Here is a 14,165-nt window from a genome sequence, read left to right as displayed (position 1 = left end):
CATATGTATTTGAAGATAACATTCATACATTGAAGAACAAATATACATGAAGCAACCAAAAGGTGTTGCAGTGAAGGGAAATAAGGACTTGGTTTACAAGATGAAAATGTCCTTGTATGGGTTAAAACAGTATCCAAGGGTGTGGTATCAAAACTTTGATACTTATATATTGGTACTTGGTTGCTCAAGAAGCAAAGTTTATCACTGTGTGTATTCCAAATTATCTGGCGATCATTTTATTTATGTTTTCTTATACGTTGATGATATGTTGCTAAGTAGAAACAACAGAGATGTCAAATCTTAGTTGTCCTCTAAATTTTATATGAGAGATCTTGGTGCTACAAAATTTATTTGGGAAAGGGAATTAAAAGAGATAAAGCAAATAAGAAGCTATATTTTAATGAAAGGAAATATGTTAAAATAGGATTCCAAAGGTTTAATCTGCATGAACGTAAACTATTCACAGTACCTATCCATTCAAGTGTAAAACTATATTCAAATGAATGTCTTGAGACACAAGAAAAGGAAGAGGACAAGTTTCATGTTCCCTATGCTAGTTATGTTGGTAGTTTGTGTTGGAAATAATACTAAGAGGGGGGGGGGGGTGAATCAGTATTATCAGATCAATCAAAATTTTTCAATGCTCAGAAACATATACGCTACTTCAGTTAAGTGAACCAGCGTGTACACGCTACTGTGTCTAAAGAAAACAGCGTATAACCAGAAAACTTATAATTCAGTTAATTTATCTTCAGTTAAGTGCATCAGGTCATTATTCACCATATTAAGAGTAAACAGATACAGTATAACAAAACAGATCATCACACAAAAGCCACACACATGAACACCATGATATAAGGTGGAAACCCAATGTGGGTGAAAACCAGCTGCTGCAAGTCGTCTCTATCTTTCTTTAATAAGAACTTCAGTTTACACTCTTTTGTACTGGTGCAGCCTTATACCAGTACGCAAGCTACAACCTGCAGAAGGCTTCAACCTTCTCTCATTCTCCAAACTTCCTTGGAAGGGAGCTCCAACCCCCTTTGCTCTTGTACTAGCTAAGATACTAGTACGTAGGTGCTGGCCTACAATCTTCTTTCCTTCAGGTACCACTTTTCATCAATTTTCAGACTGGATATTCCTGAAGCACAACATTACAATCTGAAGACTATGATTCATTCACAAATCATTGAAGCATAAAACAACCAATACTAGCATCATCAATCTTTGAATCACTGAACCACTGAAACCCTGTCAACACCTGTCACCAGAACACAGAGCAGACTACAGAACTCTGTAATATCAGTCAGACCCAACTGCAAACCCAAAAATCATGCTTCAAAAGATATACGCTACTTCAATGAGAGCAACCCGCGTATACACGCGCTTTTACCGAAGACAACCTGCGTACAGATCTAAAAATAAATTCTCTTAACTTGCAGCTGTACCAGACATCAGTTATACCCAGAAAATAACATTGCGTCAGTATGCAGATCTAGAAATACGCATAAAGATAGTTCATTTCAAACCATTTGATCCCGATCTCTCCTTAGATCTTGTTCTCCATCAACCAATGAGATCTCTCCTTAGCTCAGATCAAGCAATACATCATCAACCAATAACCTGCATACTGGATCTAATACTTCGTCAGATATTCAAGACTTTTCAGATACACTTGCCTAATGATTTCCTTCTCCTTATATAGCCTTAGGCCTTGTTCAATACCAAGAGCCAAAACCATAGAAATCCAATACCATCAACTTCAAAAACTAGGGATCAACACGTCCGTCGAGACACCAAGGTCCAAAACCATAGGCACAACTTCCAAGGAATAACCGCCGTGGACCAAAGATAAGTTTTCCACATACACGCGCTTTTACTGAAGCCAACCAGCGTGTACACGTGACTTGGTATATAGCGAACCAGCGTGTATATATTTTTCTTCATACTTGTAGACTGATCATCAATTCCTTGCTGCTATCCTTCTGCACTATGATTTGTCATCAGTGTGATTTGCCATCAAGGACAACACTTGTCTCATAATGCCAACAATCTCCCCCTTTGGACTTGATGGCAACAACACCAAATCAAATCACTCTCCCCCTTTGTCATCAAGGGCAAAGGGCTGTGCTCCCCCTGAGTACATGCTGATATCTTTGCTTGGCTGTGCTGAAACATGCTCCCTCTGACTGTAGGCAAGACCTGCAAAAGATGTTCTTCAAAAGAACCAAGACTTGTACATCATAAAGGACCTTCCTATCACCAAAAGACTCAATACATACATCCATACTCCCAACCAAGAGGGGATACATCAGAAATTTACATATAATAACCAATATTCATCCCAGGCATAGTGGGGAAACCAACATAGGCCGTTACATGACCTTGACACCATAAAGAGATATCACAAAAGAGGTACATGACATAGAGACGAAAAAATCTAGACCAAGACTTATGAAAGACACCAGCAGCATCTGATAAACATCTTTTATATCAGCAGCTAAGATTTCCTTCTGAGCTCCTTCTCCTGAAACTAACAACAGTTGTGAAACAGGACCAAAAGCATCTAAATGCCAACAATGCTTTATGAGACTTTAAGCTGCTCCCCCTGAACCTGTGCCTGCTGCACCCCCTGAAACTGTGCCTGAAGAATTCTGGCATACCCATCTCAGACCTTCTCCAACCAGAGTCTGCCCTTGCTGTTCAGAACTCCATATACGTGACTTCTCCTGCATAAAATGGCGTATGCACGCGGATATGCTTTCTGCAACACGCGTACACCATACACGTGACTTTCCCAGCATAAATTAGCTTATATACGCGGATATCCCTTACGTAACTTGCGTATACCATCTTTTCTGTAGAACAGACAAGCTTCAACAGCAGGATGAAGCATCAACTACTCCCAGCTTTTGTCTGAGATATTCAAAAGTTTCCCTGGGCAGTGGTTTTGTGAGAATATCAGCAACTTGTTCCTTAGAAGGAACATACTCCAGCTTGACCTTTTGCTTAAGCACTTGTTCCCGAAGAAAATGGTACTTGATTGGTATGTGCTTGGTCTTTGAATGCATGACTGGATTCTTTGAAATGCTGATTGCACTTGTATTATCACATAAGATAGAGACTGGTGGAGTGCAAGTGATTTGAAAATCCTGCAAGGTCTGCATCATCCAAAGAAGTTGTGTGCAACAAGATGCCGCAGCCACATATTCTGCTTCAGCTGTAGATAAAGAAATCGAACTCTGTTTCTTGCTGAACCAAGATACTAATCTGGAACCCATGAAGAAAGCACCACCACTTGTGCTCTTCCTATCATCTACACTTCCGGCCCAATCTGCATCTATGTAAGCATGAAGAGTGAGATCTGTATCTCTAGGATACCATAAGCCATAGTTTTGGGTCCCTTGAAGATACTTGAAGATTCTTTTGACTGCCTGAAGATGAGTTTCCTTTGGGTTGGCTTGAAATCTTCCAACAATTCCTACTACATGCATAATATCTGGTCGGGTACCTGTCAAATAAAGCAAACTCCCAATCATGGATCTATAAGTTGGTTGATGAACTGCTGCTGATTCATCATTTGCACTGAGGCTGCATCGTGTAACCATGGGTGTACATACTGGCTTTGAATCTTCCATGCCATACTTCTTCAATATCTGCTTGAGGTACTTGGTTTGAGACAAGAAAATACCTCCTTCATTTTGTTGAATTTGCAATCCAAGAAAGTATGTCAATTCTCCAAGCAATGACATTTCAAATTCTTTCTGCATAACCAAGGAAAAGTTCTGACTCATAGCCTCTTCATTGCTGCCAAAGATAATATCATCTACATACACAACAAGTATTAGCAATTTGTTATTTTCAACTTTCATATAGAGATTGCTATCTGCTGATCCTTTTGAAAAACCTTGTTGGTGAAGATATTTGTCCAATCGATAGTACCAAGCCCTTGGAGCTTGTTTGAGACCATAGAGAGCCTTTTTCAATCTGCATACAAGGTTTGGATCATTCCCAAGAATGAAACCATCTGGCTGCTCAATATATACTTCTTCTTCTAAGTCTCCATTCAGAAAGGCTGATTTTACGTCCATTTGGAATACCTTGAAGTTTTTAAAGCTTGAGAGAGCAAGGAACATTCGGATGGCCTCAAGTCTTGCAACAGGAGCAAAGGTCTCTTCAAAATCTATTCCTTCTTGCTGCGCATACCCTTTACAAACAAGTCTGGCCTTGTTTCTAATTACTTCTCCATTTTCATTCAATTTATTTTTGAAGACCCATTTAGTCCCTATGACATTTTTATCTTTTGGTCTAGGAACCAATTCCCAAGTATTGTTCTTTTCGATCTGTTCAAGTTCTTCATCCATTGCTTTGACCCATCATTCATCTTTGCATGCCTCTTTCACATTTTGTGGTTCAGTGGAAAAGAGTAATGCCAAATAGCTTGAAGCTTCTGCAATTCTTCTTCTTGTTTGTATTCCTGCTTCTTTCTGCCCCACAATCTGAGATTCTGGATGATTCTTTTGAACATATCTGGATGGAGTCTTTTCTTCTATTCTTGTCTACTCCTCTGGTTCTTCTTGAGGTTCTTCTTCTTCTTGAGGTTCTTCTTCTTCATCATTCTGCCTTTGAGAATAGCCTTCATCTTCTTCAATGTCTTCATGATGAACTTGCCTAGGAATATATCCCTTCTCATCAACCACTACATCAATGCTGTCAACAATTCTGCCAAGTATTTTATTGTAGCACTTGTATGCTTTGCTATGTGGAGAATAACCAAGAAGAATGCCTTCATCTGCTCTTGGTTCAAGTTTTCCAAGTTGCTCATCAGTATTCTTAATATAACATTTGCTCCCAAAGATTTTGAAGTGGTTCACCGAAGGAGTCTTACCACACCAGAGCTCATGAGGAGTTTGAGTGCTATTTACTCAGACATTTGTTTTGTTGAGAATAATAACCGCAGCATGTGCAGCTTCACCCCAGAAAGTTGCGGGAGTACCTGACTCATCAAGCATAGCACGAGCCATTTGTTGGATTGTTCTGTTCATTCTTTCCACAACTCCATTTTGCTGAGGAGTTCTAGCTGTAGAGAATTCTCTTCTTATCCCATGTTCTTCACAGAAATCAAAGAATTCATTTGAAGTAAACTCCCCACCTCTGTCAGATCTGAGGCACTTAATTTTGTGTCCTGATTCATTTTCTGCCAAGGCTTTGAAGGATTTGAATTTTTCGAATGCTTCATCTTTGTGCTTCATAAGTCCTAACCAGACAAACCTGGAGAAATCGTCAATGAATAATATCAAATATTCTTCTCCTCGAGGTGTCCTTTTCCTAAATGGACCACATACATCTGTATGGACTAGCTCAAGAGGTATGCTGGCTGATCCTTCCTTCTCTGGAAAGTTAGTTCTGGTTTGCTTTCCAAACTGACAAGATTTGCATATAGTGTTGTCTGGAATTTTGATATCTGGAAGACCGCGAACTGCCTGATATTTGCATGCTTTCCTTATTTGTGAAAAACTTAGATGCCCCAACCTCCTATGCCATAGCCAGTGTTCATCATCCTTGCTCAAATAGCATTGTTGTGGTCTTTCTTCAAATATGTGTAGATTATTTGGAGTCCTTCTTCCTTTGATCACTGTTTTGCCTATATCAAGATCACGAACACAACATCCATTTGATCTAAATATTACCTCTGTTCCTTGATCGCACATCTGACTGACACTCAGAAGATTATGCTTCAATCCATCAACATACAAAACATTTCCAGCTTTGACCTTCTCTTTCAATGGAGCAACACCTTTTCCTTTTATGGCTGCAGAGATATCGTTTCCAAAAGAAACTTTCTTCCCCTTTTCTAATGTGGTATATGACTCAAGATTTTCTTTGTCCCCTGTCATATGCTTCGAACATCCGCTGTCAATGTACCATAGACTTTCTTGACCTTCTGCATAAAAGGCTATCCCACATCTTTCTGGTTGTGGTTCCTTTATTCTCCATGTTCTGACATTTGAGTTTTGCTCCTTCTGAATTGTCTTCCGGAACCTGCTCCTGCATTTAGAGTCTTCTTGACCAAAGTTATTACAAATAGAGCATTCAACTTCATTTTCAAGAACCGAAAAGTTGTTATAAGTCCTTTTCATGGTTTCAGTCATTCTCCCTTGCTTTTGAGCTTCTCTAGTCATGATTGTCGTGTAGGCAACACATTGAGCTGCTTTGTGACCGAAGTTATGGCAAGAAAAGCATTGGCCATTAAAGAAACTTCTGCGATAATCAGATCTATCATCCAACCGATTGTAGCTTCTATTTATTCTTGGAGCAAATTGGGAAGATTTTACCTGCGGCTGACTGTAGCTTCTGTTTGTCCTTAAGGCAGTTTGTCCCCAAATTTCTTGATGGTCTTTATTTGTTCTTGAGGTAAACTGTCCCTGATTCACCTGATTACTTTTATTTGGCCTTTGCTCGCTTCTCCTTGCTGCATCAAGATAACTTTTAGAGGTAGAGGCTTGAGATGTTTCTCCATTATATCCAAGACCTGTCTTGATCAGAGGAGATCGCTGCACATTGATAATCTCATCCAAGGTTTCAGATCCTTTAAAAAATTTAAGATTAATAGCTTTTGTTTTCTCAATCTCTTTTCTAAGACCAACAATTTCACCTTCTAGTTTTTCAAGATGTTTTTCCTTTTCATCAATTTGAAATTGTAGAGTTTCAATGATCATATTCTTTTCTTCTATACATCTCTTGAGTCTAGTAATTTCATCATAAAGGTTATCCACATCTATAGCATCCATATAATCATCATCTTCAAATGCCATTAACAACTTATATTCATTACCTCGTTCATCTTCATCACTATTTGATAGACCATCACTATCTTCATGAGTGTAGTAGCTTTTCTTATTTGCACTCTGTTTCTTGTTCCATCTAGCAGGTTCCTTTCCTTTATCCTTATAAGGACATTTTGCAGCATAATGACCTACTCTTCCACAAGCAAAGCATTTAAAAGGTAACTTACCTCTGAACCTTCCAGAACCCCTTTGAAGATTTCTGACAAAATTTGATTCTTCTTCCTCTTCTTCTGGGACGTGGCTTGCTTCATAATAATCTTCTTTGCCTGATGCCTTGAAAGCAGCTTCTCTTCTGTCTGATGGACCTCCCTTTCTCATTTCATAAGCAGTTAGAATTCCATGTAGCTGAGACATAGTAAGAATTCGTAGATTTTCCTTTTCTTCTATTGCAGATACTTTAGATTCAAACTTGGGGGACAATGATCTTAGAACCTTTTCAACCACTATAGCCTCTTTTATTTCTTCACCCAAGTTTTTCATACAATTAACAATCTCATCTACCCGAAGAAAATAGTTAGCCACAATTTCATCATTATACATCTTGAGAGTCTCATACTGAATCCTGAGAGTTTGAAGTTTAGCACGCTTTACCTGTTCATCTCCTTCATAGCTCGTGACAATTTTGTCCCATATCTCTTTTGCGGATTTGTAGTGCATTACCTTCATGAATTCCGTTTGGGATATACATCCTAATAGGGTACTGACTGCTTTCGCATTTGTTTCATACTTCTTTTTCTCAGCTGCATCTGTAGGAGTAGCTGAAGGAAAAGCGTAGCCTGTTTCTACGATATCCCAAACTTCTGTACCAAGAGATTGAAGATAGGCAGTAACTCTTACCTTCCAATAATTGAAGTTTGTCCCATCAAAAACCGGTGGCCTGATTGATGCTTCTCTCTCGTAGTTGCTCATGATGAACGATCTACCTTCAAGCGATCAAGCTTCTCTGAAGGACCTGCTCTGATACCAATTGTTGGAAATAATACTGAGAGGGGGGGGGGGGGTGAATCAGTATTATCAGATCAATAAAACTTTTTCAATGCTCAGAAACATATACACTACTTCAGTTAAGTGAACCAGCGTGTACACGCTACTGTGTCTAAAGAAAACAACGTATAACCAGAAAACTTATAATTCAGTTAATTTATCTTAAGTTATGTGCATCGGGTCATTATTCACCATATTAAGAGTAAACAGATGCAGTATAACAGAACAGATCATCACACAAAAGCCACACACATGAACACCATGATATAAGGTGGAAACCCAATGTGGGTGAAAACCACCTGCTGCAAGTCGTCTCTATCTTTATTTAATAAGAACTTCAGTTTACAATCTTTTGTACTGGTGCAGCCTTATACCAGTACGTAGGCTACAACCTGCAGAAGGCTTCAACCTTCTCTCGTTCTCCAAACTTCCTTGGAAGGGAGCTCCAACCCCCTTTGCTCTTGTACTAGCTAAGATACTAGTACGTAGGTGCTGGCCTACAATCTTCTTTCCTTCAGGTACCACTTTTCATCAATTTTCAGACTGGATATTCCTGAAGCACAACATTACAATCTGAAGACTATGATTCATTCACAAATCATTGAAGCATAAAACAACCAATACTAGCATCATCAATCTTTGAATCACTGAACCACTGAAACCCTGTCAACACCTGTCACCAGAACATAGAGCAGACTACAGAACTCTGTAATATCAGTCAAACCCAACTGCAAACCCAAAAATCATGCTTCAAAAGATATACGCTACTTCAATGAGAGCAACCCGCGTATACACGCGCTTTTACCGAAGACAACCTGCGTACAGATCTAAAAATAAATTCTCTTAACTTGCAGCTGTACCAGACATCAGTTATACCCAGAACATAACATTGCGTCAGTATGCAGATCTAGAAATACGCATAAAGATAGTTCATTTCAAACCATTTGATCCCGATCTCTCCTTAGATCTTGTTCTCCATCAACCAATGAGATCTCTCCTTAGCTCAGATCAAGCAATACATCATCAACCAATAACCTGCATACTGGATCTAATACTTCGTCAGATATTCAAGACTTTTCAGATACACTTGCCTAATGATTTCCTTCTCCTTATATAGCCTTAGGCCTTGTTCAATACCAAGAGCCAAAACCATAGAAATCCAATACCATCAACTTCAAAAACTAGGGATCAACACGTCTGTCGAGACACCAAGGTCCAAAACCTTAGGCACAACTTCCAAGGAATAACCGCTGTGGACCAAAGATAAGTTTTCCACATACACGCGCTTTTACTGAAGCCAACCAGTGTGTACACGCGACTTGGTATATAGCGAACCAGCGTGTATATATTTTTCTTCATACTTGTAGACTGATCATCAATTCCTTGCTGCTATCCTTCTGCACTATGATTTGTCATCAGTGTGATTTGCCATCAAGGACAACACTTGTCTCATAATGCCAACAGTTTGATCTATGCAATGGTATGTCTTGTTGAAGGGGATCAATGACCTAGCAGTAGCCACAAGGGTTCTTTCCAATATGAGGTCCCAATTAGAACTCACACTATTTGTGATAAGAGACCCATTCAAATTCTAGCCCGATAACGGTGCTTAATTTTTTTTTTTATATTGTGAGATATTGAAGGGTCATCACAACAAACAATGTGAAAAATAAACTACAACTATCTAATTGTAGAAATAAAATTGTTATAAACTAAATGTTGAAATATAGATGAGGATAGGAAGAGATGAGCTAATAAAAACAACAATTATAGTTGAATCAAGAAAATAGTTAGTTAACTCCCTGGCACTAGAATGTTTAATTGAAGAAAGCGGCAGTAAAGAAATAGTAACAATGTGAGAAAGAACTATATAGTTCACATAATGTTATGTTAGACAATAGTAATGAATCTCACAAAATGAAAAAATAAATGGAACTACTTGAGATTAGTCGGAAGCAAAATCACAATGTATGCTAAGTCACAATTCTACTAGTGGCCTTCTTAGGCTTCTCAATATTATTTATCAAAATATTCAAAAATCACCAACTTTATATGAAGAGGCCAAGAAAGGGATTTTCGAAATAGATAAATAAATAAATCATCACAATAGAGAAAGACCCACAAGTATGAAAATGGGATATTTCTCCATACTCCAAGAAAAGTATGATAAAAGTAAGGCTTTAGAAAGCACATCGACTAGATAAACAAGTAGTGGAGAAGAAAAATTAGTAGAAGAGGTTAGCTTCCTAAATAGTCAAAATGTTGTACCCAATATCAAAAATAAGTCTGTGAGTGAATAGGTGACCTCACTAGAGGTGGTAAAGGAATATGTCTTAAACTTAACCACTAATTTAAAGGAATCTTAAGAGGAAAATAAGGTTTTTAACTTTCTTTTACATCAACAATAAGCATGAGAAAACCCCCTATCCCTATCATAGTATCTAAAGCAAGAAGTAGGTAACCAATGCACATACCTTGGAAAAAATTGGAAAGGAAGATTTGAATAACCAAAGGTAGAAATTAGATAAGGTTGATGAGAAACTAGCGGAGTTTAGAGTTCAGATGAAATAGAAAGAGAAGAGAAATGTACGATGAAGTTCAAATGAGATGAATCCTCATAGATACAAGAATGCATGAAAATCTCAAGGAAATCAAGTATATGATGTTGGGTTATGTTATCAAGAATGCCCTAAAAATCAAAGATCATCTAAATTCTATGTATAAATTGATGCCTTGCATAAGTAACTAAGGAATATCTTCATGATACTCAATTTGACATAGAATAAAAATCCAAATTAGCTCAACATGTGTATAAAACCCTAATCAAAATCCATAGTTGGGTTCTAAATATATTTGGACTCAAAGATAAGACCTTTATTTCAATGGATGAAATCATCTACACCTCAAGGTTGCAAATACAGGATAGAGCTAATGGAAATGCCAAAATAGTGCAAGTTAACATCAAAATCTTCAAGAGGGACATGGAAAGAATGGTTTCTAATGGTCTCCCCTTCCCATGGAACAATCATTCAATGTTTTCCCTCTTTGAAAAGTATACTTAAATGTTGCAAACAACAAGAATCGACACTCGATCATGGAAGAAGTAAATGGAAATCATTGTCACTAGATATTACCAAGTCAATACAACTATAAATTTATATGTGGACCCTTATAAGGATAATAACTCAGTCCCTACCTCTAGTGATTGCAAAAAAAACTAGAGTTGGACAAGTTGTTTGGAATTTTGAAAAAGTGTAAGACAATAAGTGAAAAGGGTTGGAAATAGTTGAGCATCATAATCCATGACTATTGTTGGTGTTCAGATATGAATCATGAAATTCACCCAATTCCACATTACCCAGGGCTCGATTGGTTATTTCAAGGCTATCATGCAAGGTATATGCAAGCCACAATTTCCCTACCCAGCATTGAACATTTAATCATAACATAGCAATGTGTAACAACACGTTATAATTGTAACAACAAATAAGAGTAACAACAAGTTAAGACTCACAACAACAAACTGAAATCATTACACAACAAAGAGATACCACAACATAAAATAACCTACACACACATATAATCTAACAATGCCTGGTTAGGAGAGTGAGCCCAACTCCCTGATCAAGGTTGCGGAAAGATCAATATCTATAAAATACTCAAAATATCAGCAATTGTATTAATCAAAATTATCATTACATAGGTTTGTTTCTACAACTCAAAAATATCATATATCTCCTAGCGGTGGCTTTCCCAGCCCTGTAATCACTACTTATACATTTCATTAATCAACTGACAGTGCCTAAGATTACGACAACTGTCTACTTACAAATACATAGTGGTTTCTTGAGATATAATAGAATTAAAAGATAGTACTTGTGTTGGTTGATAGGTTGATCCACCGTTTCAGCTGATACCCAAAGATAACATTGCCAGATCAATAGTCATCATACGCTGAATCATGTCTTTGATCATCATTCCTCCAAATATACACAAAAACTTAAGTTAGCAAGTTTCTTTAGGAAATAATCCCCTATGACTACACTTCAATGATTAACAATTCACAAAGACATGACAATAGGTATACCTTCGCTATTTAGAATGCAAATCGACTGACAAGGGCATGAAATGAGTGCAGGAAAGGGATAAAAAGGTGGGAAAATGGTGGGAAAAATTAGCAACCAACATCTCCCCCCAACTAGCCTTTCTGCATGTCCTCATGCAGCTCGTCTCCTGCACAAATATGTGTTAGAGCCACTATGGTTAGCATGGAGTTGTGTAAGGTCATATTTTGCAGCCATTTCTGTTCCGGGAACCTTGTATCCATCTGTGTGAAGGACTTCCTTCCACCAATCCTTGTTTACCACATAAGCTAGTGTGTACTCCTCAGCTGGAAACCAAACAATGGGAAAATGAAATATCAAACCCATCCATCGGGTCCCATAGGTTTGAATACATGTGATATATCATGGTACTCTATCCAAATCCTGAACAAAATTAGGGGCCCCAAAAGGTTTGTGTATCCTTACTACAGTTGATGACAACACCCATCGTTTCTGACAACCGGCTCGAGCCTCCTCCTGACAAGTAAAAATTTTCTTTGTACACATGTCAGCACACCACTTTTGTGTTTCTAGCATCTGACCCTTCCATCCTTCTATTCCCAAGAAGGTACGATGTTTGTTAAAAATATTCACAACCTGACAATGCTCTGCCCAAACTACAAGTGGCATGTTTGCTTGGTTCTCTTCGAACGTGTCGAAGGATTTCTTCCACTTAACCTGGTTAAGTGTGAAGGAGGTGAAGGCTCTCAACTGAATATCCCCCACATATGGCACTGGATTGAATGATTGATCGGTCCCCAGAAAATAATCATGCATGTAGAGTTCGCACATCAAGTGTTGGTTCAGAATATTGTGACCCTTCAGGATCCACAGAAACTGTATCAGATCTTTGATTTCATGACTTATCTCCTAATGGATTCTCTCCAAATAGAAGAACATGTATTGTTCATGGAGGAACAGAGCATAACTATGAGCAGGAGGTCGGCACGCCATTACCTACTGTGCTAGAGTGAACATTTCATCTTTGTCAACCTTCAGTAGTTGCACCTGTTCTTCTAGTTCCTCAATCCTTTTCTTCTACTTTTCTTGTTGCTGCTTTGCTTTATCCATCTGAGTCATGTAATCAATCACTACTCTCGCATCTTGTTCTTGAATTCCTCTCACTCATGTGGTTACTTTGGTTGCTCTATTGTCCAGTTATCCTCCTCAATTTGCTTAAAAATTGGTTCTGGCCCTTGCAAGTCAATACCAACGGCAGTGTTTTCTCCCAACTGTTCTGTGCGAATAGCACTAGCCATAGTTTCTTCAATTATTTGCTCAAAATTTGGTCCTGGCCCTTACAGGTCAATACCAACAATAACATTTTCTTCCAACAGCTTTGTGCGAACAGCACCATCCACAGTTTCTTCAACTTTCCCCTCATTTGACACTGGTTCTTGTGTAACAGTGTCAACCAACAGTCCTTAGATTAGTCCAATTTGTCCACCAGTCGACATTGGTTCTTGTGTGACAGTGTTGACAAGGGTGCCTCTAGTTTTCCCTACAAATTTCAGTATCATCGGAGAGATCATTTCTTTCACTGAGTGTCTAAGGGTGCAAAATTTCCTTTCCCCTCTTGGAAGGGAGGCAGAAAGCGGAGAACGAGGGATATCCTCCTCGATTTCCATCATTTATGTACCTTCTGCTTTAATTCCTTCTCCTTCCCCTAGCTTTTCTGCCCTTTCCTTGTCCTTTTTCTATGCTACCTACTTTTCTGTTTCAACCACTTTCACTTCTTCCAATGGTTTCTCCATCACTTTGGCAGGAGATGTTGGTTCTTGTGTAACAACGTCGCCTACAATTTCTTCTATTATCGACAATTCTTCCGTCAGCTTAGTGGTCGACGTTGGTTCTTGTGTAACAACATCAACTACACTTCCTTCCACTTCTATTGCTCCTGTTTCCAGGTTGGCAGTCGAATCTGGTTCCTATGTAGAGTGTCACTTGCACCTCTTTCTACCTCCATTTCTTCTTCTTCCCAGTTAGCTGTCGATGCTAGTTATTGTGTAACAGTATCGTCTGCGGCCCCTTTCTCTATTTGTTATTCTATTGTAACCTGCTCCGCCACTAATGCTTCCAATTGTTTGGTAGTCGACATTGGTTCTTGTGTAACAGGGTCATCTATGTCTTCTTCTTCTGCCACTAATTCCTCTTCCTCTCTTTTTGACACCATGGACGCAAGTTCCTCTTCTTCCAATTCAGTGAATTGTGGCCAAGCCACGGAACTTTA

Source organism: Pinus tabuliformis, chromosome 3_2 (genome assembly GCF_031772625.1).
Source record: "Pinus tabuliformis cultivar Carrire ecotype Pingquan chromosome 3_2, CPIR1, whole genome shotgun sequence".
Taxonomy (NCBI): Eukaryota; Viridiplantae; Streptophyta; class Pinopsida; order Pinales; family Pinaceae; genus Pinus; species Pinus tabuliformis.
This window is presented reverse-complemented; position numbering follows the sequence as displayed.